This window comes from Mandrillus leucophaeus, unplaced genomic scaffold (assembly GCF_000951045.1).
Source record: "Mandrillus leucophaeus isolate KB7577 unplaced genomic scaffold, Mleu.le_1.0 Scaffold1610, whole genome shotgun sequence".
NCBI classification, from domain to species: Eukaryota; Metazoa; Chordata; class Mammalia; order Primates; family Cercopithecidae; genus Mandrillus; species Mandrillus leucophaeus.
This window is the reverse complement of record NW_012101600.1, coordinates 91,622-98,946: the sequence shown is the minus strand read 5'-3', so window position 1 is coordinate 98,946 and position 7,325 is coordinate 91,622. Positions and strand designations below refer to the sequence as shown.

General features: G+C 42.3%; 1 pseudogene; it reads left to right on the top strand.

The window, feature by feature from the left end:
* Positions 1-3,485, top strand: part of LOC105536619 — an 18,121-nt pseudogene extending 14,636 nt beyond the window's left edge.
* The last annotated feature ends 3,840 nt before the right edge of the window (positions 3,486-7,325 follow it).

Sequence of the window (7,325 nt, the reverse complement as noted above, 5' to 3'; positions counted from 1 at the left end):
CCCAGCTAATTTTTTGCATTTTTAGTAGAGACAGGGTTTCACCATGTTAGCCAGGATGGTCTCGATCTCCTGACCTCGTGATCTGCTCACCTCGGCCTCCCAAAGTGCTGGAATTACAGGCGTGAGCCACTGAGCCCGGCCTGATTCAGCATTTTCTCCAGATTGTAGTTTATATTTTTTATTTTCAAAATTATTCTCCACGTTAAGAACTTGACCATTTTTATTTAATGAAATATATTGCAAAATTTTTGGTAATGATTTACAACCCATCTTACATCTATCTTTTTGTAGTATTATAAAAATGTTGTCTCAGGGCTAGGCACAGTGGCTCACACCTGTAATCCCAACACTTTGGGAGGCCAAGGTGAATGGATCACCTGAGCTCAAGAGTTTGAGACCAGCCTGGCCAACATGGTGAAACTCTGTCTCTACTAAAAATATAAAAATTAGCCAGGCGTGGTGGTGGGAGTCTGTAGACCCAGCTACTCGGGAGGCTGAGGCAGGAGAATCGCTTGAACTCAGGAGGCGGAGGTTGCAGTGAGCCGAGATCACGCCACCGCACTCCAGCCTGGGCGACAAGTGCAAAACTCCATCTCTAAAAAGAATTTTAAAAGTTGTCTCAGGTTTCTCTTTTTTTCTTTTAAAATAATTGTATTTACTGAGGGGATGCTAGTGTCAGGAATTGTCTAGGCATTCAACACACTGTCTCAGACCCTTCCCTGACCTCAAATATCAGTCTAGAAAGAGAGGCAGTTAGAAAATTATAGTTCTAACATTGTTATTCTTGTTTTACAGAGGAGATAGATTGATTGGCTGAATGTAAATATGAGAACTTTTCTTACTCCTTTCTCTCTCCTGTAGGACTCATATTTTTCTAGGGACTTCACCCATAGAGGTAGAGAATCACTTCTGTCTGTTCCTCCTTCCCAGTGGCTGAACCATTTCTGCATTGTTCTAAGGTGTGAGTGCATGGAGCCAGCACAGTTAAAATTTCATACTCCATCTCCCCATCTACCCTACAGTTGTCCCCCAGTCCATCCATACCACTCTGAATCATATTATTCTCTCAGGGTAAACAGGATAAAAAATAGCTAACAAAACTTGAGGGCTACTTTCAGTCGTTGTCTTATGTATTTTTACGTGAATCCTCACATAACCCCAATAGGGAGATTACTATTATTAACTTTCATGATAGGTGAGAAAGCTGAGGCATGGAGGAATTGAAAATCTCTTTCAGGACCAATCTGTAAGAGGCAGAGCCTGGATTTGAGCTAGACAGCCTGGCTCCAGAAATGAAACATTTAGTAAACACACTATATGCTTTCAAGGATTTCTGAACGCTTTGATAATTAATAACAGTTTCAAACTATGAAAAAAGCAAACACAATTTTCTTCACCATTACTCAAATCTAATGGGTCTGCCCTGTAAAGATTAAATTCCAGGCTCTCGACACTGTGAGACCACATGGCCTGCTTTGGTGGAGGCCTGGCTGAGACCTGAGCCTGGGTTTGGAGAGAGGCAGTGAGAAAGGCAACCAAGAAGACTTACTCTATCTTCCATACATATTCTTTGTGTTTTTTCTTAGTCCATCCTGAGGTGACTGTGTATCCTGCAGAGACCCAGTCCCTGCAGCACCGCAACCTCCTGGTCTGCTCTGTGAGTGGTTTCTATCCAGACAGCATTAAAGTCAGGTGGTTCCGGAACGGCCAGGAAGAGAAGGCTGCGGTGGTCTCCACAGGCCTGATCCACAGTGGAGACTAGACCTTCCAGACCCTGGTGATGCTGGAAACAGTTCTTCAGAGTGGAGAAGTTTACACCTGCCAAGTGGAGCACCCAAGCGTGACGAGTCCTCCCACAGTGGAATGGAGTGAGAAGCTTCTAGACCTCATAAATTTCTCACCCACCAGGAAGGGGACATTGATTATCCTTGACTATCAGGTTTCTCCTCTCTCACGTCATATTTTCAATTGCTCCATGTTCTTCTATCTTCAACACAGGTCACTGGGGATAGTCCTAGGAGAGTTTCTAGGAACACCTGTGCCCCCTGGAGAAGCAGCCATGCCTAGAAGATAGAAAAGAGGCTGTTCCTGTTTTGAACCTCCTCAAGTCACAGATCCTGGTCATGCCTTAGCCCTGGGCACCAGACTTTGCCTCTGGGACTGGGACTGTGCTTCTGGCACTGTTGCTCTGAGTTGTTTGTTGCTATCTGAGAAGAGGAGGAACATAGGGCCTTCCTGACATGAGGAGAGTCCAGTCTCAGCTCTGCCTCTTATTTATGTATTTTAGGTACATTAATCCTCACAGAACCCCAGTTCAGAAATTAGTATTATTAACTTCCATTATAGGTGAGAAAGTTGAGGTATGGAAGAATTGAAAGTCTCTTTCAGGACCAATCAGTAAGAGGCAGAGCCTGGATTTGAGCTAGACAGTCTGGCTCCAGAAAAGAAACATTTAGTAAATACACTAAAACAAGCTACTCAACTTCATTGAGTCCCAGGGATTTTCTAGATCAGATGTTGAAGCTGTGCCTTATGTTGGGCTGTGATATTTGAACTCAAGAATGAGTTCAATTCCTGAACATTTTAGCTATTCAATGTGATTTTTAAATCTTTTTTCCAGTTATTCCAGGTATTTTGGCCAGTTATTTTGATTCCTCCAGGGTAACTTTCTTCTCCCATTGTCAAAACTCTGAATCTCTGAGTTTCGATTAGATAAGTTGGATTAGGGTTAAAAATCACTAAATCTGGCTTCTTCTCTCAAAACCTCAGTCTGAACCTGCACAGAGCAAGATGCTGAGTGGAGTCGGGGGCTTTGGGCTGCGCCTGCTCTTCCCTGGGACCGGGCTGTTCCTCTACTTCAGGAATCAGAAAGGTGAGGAGCCTTTGGGAGCTGGCTTTCTCCATAGGCTTTTCTGAAGGAAGAAATATGGCTTTCCTAAGATTAGTTCCCAGTGTGTCAGTGGCCTGGTATTAAGCCTTTCCTTCCCTAGTTGACCTCAAATTTCTTGGAACTCTAGAAATCAATAGTCCATGGTTACTGTGTCACAGTGAGGGCTTGTGTCCTGCAGAGATAAGAGAAAGGCTAACGAGCACGGGGATCTTGGTTTGAAATTCTGGAGCAAATGAGGGAAGGACACTAAGGCTAATGCAATTATACTCTGCGTGTGTGTGTGTGTGCATGTGTGCGTGTGTGCGTGTGTGTGTGTGCACGTGTGTGTGTGTGTGCGTGTGTGTGTGCGCGCGCACGTGTGTGTGTGTGCGTGTGTGAGAGAGATGAAAGCTTCATGGGTCACACCGTCTCAGTTTCTGCTCTCTTCTCTGCCCTGGCCGGTGTGGGTTGTAGTGTTAGAGAGATTTCAGGAGAAAGATCTGGAGCTTGGAACATTGTTTTTGGGGAAAGACTTCCTTCCATATCTTTTAAGTATGTATCTTTCCCTCTTTTTCCAGGACACTCTGAACTTCGGCCAACAGGTAATGACCTTTAATCCTCTTTTAGAGACAGATTTGGCTTCCCTAGGAAGATGGTAGAGATGACAAGACATGAGACAAAAATAATGAGAAACACTTTGGATCCAAAGTTCTACTCATGTAGTTTATACTAGAGCTTCTTCTCTCCGCTTAGTAAAAGGTCTGTGCTCTAAAGTAACAGTGGCTCAGGGAAACTTAGAAGTATTTTTGTTTCTTCTTCTTGCTCTCTTATGAGGTCCTAAAAGAAGGGAGAAGAAGCTTTTTGGTAGAAGAGTGTTGAAAACAACACTGTCTTTTGTATTCTGCAGCCCCCTGAACTGAAGATGATACTCAGAAAAGAACCTTTAAACCTAGCCCGGAAGCATGAGAAGATTGCGTGCCTGGCCTCCTGTTCTTCCAGGAAAGGGAAGCTTTCTCAGGACCGGGTCTGCTCCTGCTTCAATGACCTTGCAGAAAATGTCCTCCCTGGTGGCTTTCTCAGCCCTGCCCTTGGCTTGGAAGTCCCAGCATTGATGGCAATACCCCATCTTCATTCTTTCGTGGTCCCCTTGGTACCCAGCCTTACTGCCTCCCATAAATCTGAAATTACCTTGTGTGTAATGTTATTAAATTTTTCTGGAATAAACATGGAGTGAAAAATTATCTGCTTCAATAACTACAAGGACAAGAAATAGAATAAAAAGAAAAATGCAAGATTACATCCCAATGCAATAATGGTTTTCTCTTATAAATGATAACTCTGTGGGTTCACAGATCTATTAAATAGCTTGATTTAGTCATTCTACATTGTAAGCATACATCAAAACATTATGCTGTACACCACAAATACACTATGTAATTTTGACTTGTCAATATTAAAAAAAAAAAAACGTGGCCAGGCACAGTGGCTCATGCCTGTAATCCCAGCACTTTGGGAGGCCGAGGCGGGCAATCCCAGCTACTCAGGAGGCTGAGGTAGAAGAATTGCTTGAACCTGAGAGGCAGAGATTGCAGTGAGCTGAGATCGTGCCATTGCACTCCAGCCTGGGTGACAGAGCGAAACTCTCTCAAAAAGAAAGTCAATTCTCCCCAATTTGATATCCAGGTTTAACATAATTTCTCTCTAAATTCAAAATCAAATATCTTTACCCTAAAACATTGTGTATCTATAATTTTAAACCAGTGCATAGTTCTAATTGCATAGAGTTCGACAATATACTATTATAAGGGAGTTGTATAGATTTCCCAGAAGACAAGTGAACTGGTTAAGAAGATGGAAGGCTCTGTTATCGTATTCTGTCTGAAGAGCAAAAAGTAGATAAAGCTTATTTCAAAATAGAAATCATTTGAACACAATGTGTCATGTGTCAGAGACAGCTATTATTTTAATATCTACCAAATTCAAAGTTTATTTTATTCATATTTTATTTTTAAATGCATGTTACTTGTGCAAAGCAGCTTATCCTATAGAAATTGAATATGCTGCTAGTCATGTCTGTTCTGTTTGATCCCACAGTTGCAACTTTACTCTTGCTTTATTCCCTGAGATGAAGATAAGATTTATCTCACTTTATGGGAAACTTGTGGTGTGAAATTATAAGGTGGAATTAAAATGTATGGAATGAACATTTCCATGAAAATGCTTTCTGCTGCTAGTAACAGAAAATCCAATCTAATTAGCTTTTTCTTTAACTCATTATCTCACACAGCAGATGGATCTAAGGCAGGGCATCTCCAGGGTTGCTCAATGAAGCAGGCCAGTAGCATCACCAGCGATCCTCGAACTTCATAGCTCATCTCTTTACAGCACGTCAGCTTTCCTGAGATGGTAGGAGGACACTTGCAGCAGCTTTAGGTTTTGTATTCTCACACAACAACTTCCAAAAGTAAGAAACAAACTATTTCTTCTTGTGTCTCTTTATAAGGAGCAATTAAACTTTTCCTACTCCCTCCCTCACACGTTGGAAGAAACATGGGATCACATGGGTTCAGACAAGCCAGGATCCAACCTTTGTGGAGTGGTCTTGACACATGGGAAGAAAAGGAGCAAAATTGGGAGAAAAAATGGTAGAATAGAAAGTTCCACTGGTTGTGTCCCCTGCAAGGACATCAAGTTAACAACTACCTACACAGGAAAAAAACAAAAACAAAACAAACAAACAAAAAAAACCTTCATAAGAACCAAAAGTCAGATGAGCACTCATAGCACCTGGTTGTAACTTTGTGTCCCTGAAAGAGGCACTGAAGAGATAGTGCCGATATGATAGAATACCAGGTAGAGATCTAAGGTTTTTGACTGTAGTGCCTGAATCCCAGATGGTACTTCCGGACACCCCTGCCATATGGGAGACCTTGCTATCTTGAACAAAGGACAGAGGACTGGCTGGCTTTGCTAGGGGCTGATTGTAGAGCCCCAGGGCCTTGAGTGAATATAGGCAGTAGCCAGGGAGTGGTTGCAACAGGCCTTAGGCAAGATTTGGCTGACAGACAAAATAGCCAGTATAGAAAAGTACATAACTGACCTGATCGAGCTGAAAAGCACACTATAAGGTTTTCATAATGCAATAACAAGTATTAATAGCAGAGTAGACCAAGCTAAGCAAAGAACCTCGAGGTTGAAGACTGGCTTTCTGAAATAAGATGATCAGACAAGAATAGAGAAAAAAAATGAAAAGAAATGAGCCTAACCTTCGAGAAATATGGGATTATGTAGAGACAGAATCTACTACTCATTGGTATCCCTGAAAGAGATGGGAAGAATGGAACTAATGTGGGAAATATATTTCAGGATATCATCCATGAGAAGTTCCCCAACCTAGCCAGAGAGGCCAACATTCAAATTCAGGAAATACTGAGAACCCCAGTAAGATACTTTACAAGATCATCCCCAAGACACATAATCATCAGATTCTTCAAAGTTGAAATGAAAGAAAAAAATGTTAAAGACAGCTAGAGAGAAAGGTCAGGTCACCTACAAAGGGAGGCCCATCGGACTAACAGTGGACCTTTCAGCAGAAACACTACAAGCCAGAAGAGATTGGGGGCCGAAATTCAGCATCTTTAAATAAAAGAAATTCCAGGCTGGGCGTGGTGGCTCACATCTGTAATCCCAGCACTTAGGGAGGCTGAGGTGGGCAGATCATGAGGTCAAGAGATCGAGACCATCCTGGCCAATGTGGTGAAACTCCGTCTCTACTAAAAATACGAAAATTAGCCAGGTGTGGTGGTGCATGCCTGTAGTCCCAGCTACTCAGGAGGCTGAGGCAGGAGAATCTCTTGAACCCAGGAGGTGGAGGTTGCAGTGAGTTGAGATGGTGCCACTGCACTCCAGTCTGGTTAACAGAGTGAGACTCCATCTCAAAAAAAAGAAAAAAGAAAAAAGAAATTTCAACTCAGGATTTCATACCTAGCCAAACTAAGCTTCCTAAGCAGAGGAGAAATAAGATCCTTTTCAGACATGTAAATGCCAAAGGAATTTATTGCCACCAGACCTCCCTTATTAGAGCTTCTGAAGGAAGCACTGATTATGGAAAGGAAAGACTGTTACCAACCACTACAAAACACACTGAAGTACACAGACCAGTGATACTATAAAGCAACCACATAATCAAGTCTGCAAAATAACCAGCTAACATCAGAATGACAGGATCAAATTCACTCATATCAATGCTAACCTTGAATGTAAATGGATTAAATGTCCCCAATTAATTGGCACAGAGTGGCAAGCTGGATAAAAATGTAAGATCCATTGGTATGCTGTCTTCAAAAGACCCATCTCACATGATGTAACACCCATAGACTGTAAATAAAGGGATGGATAAAAATCAGCCAAGCAAATGGAAAATGGAAAAAAAGACAGGGGTTGCAACCCTACTTTC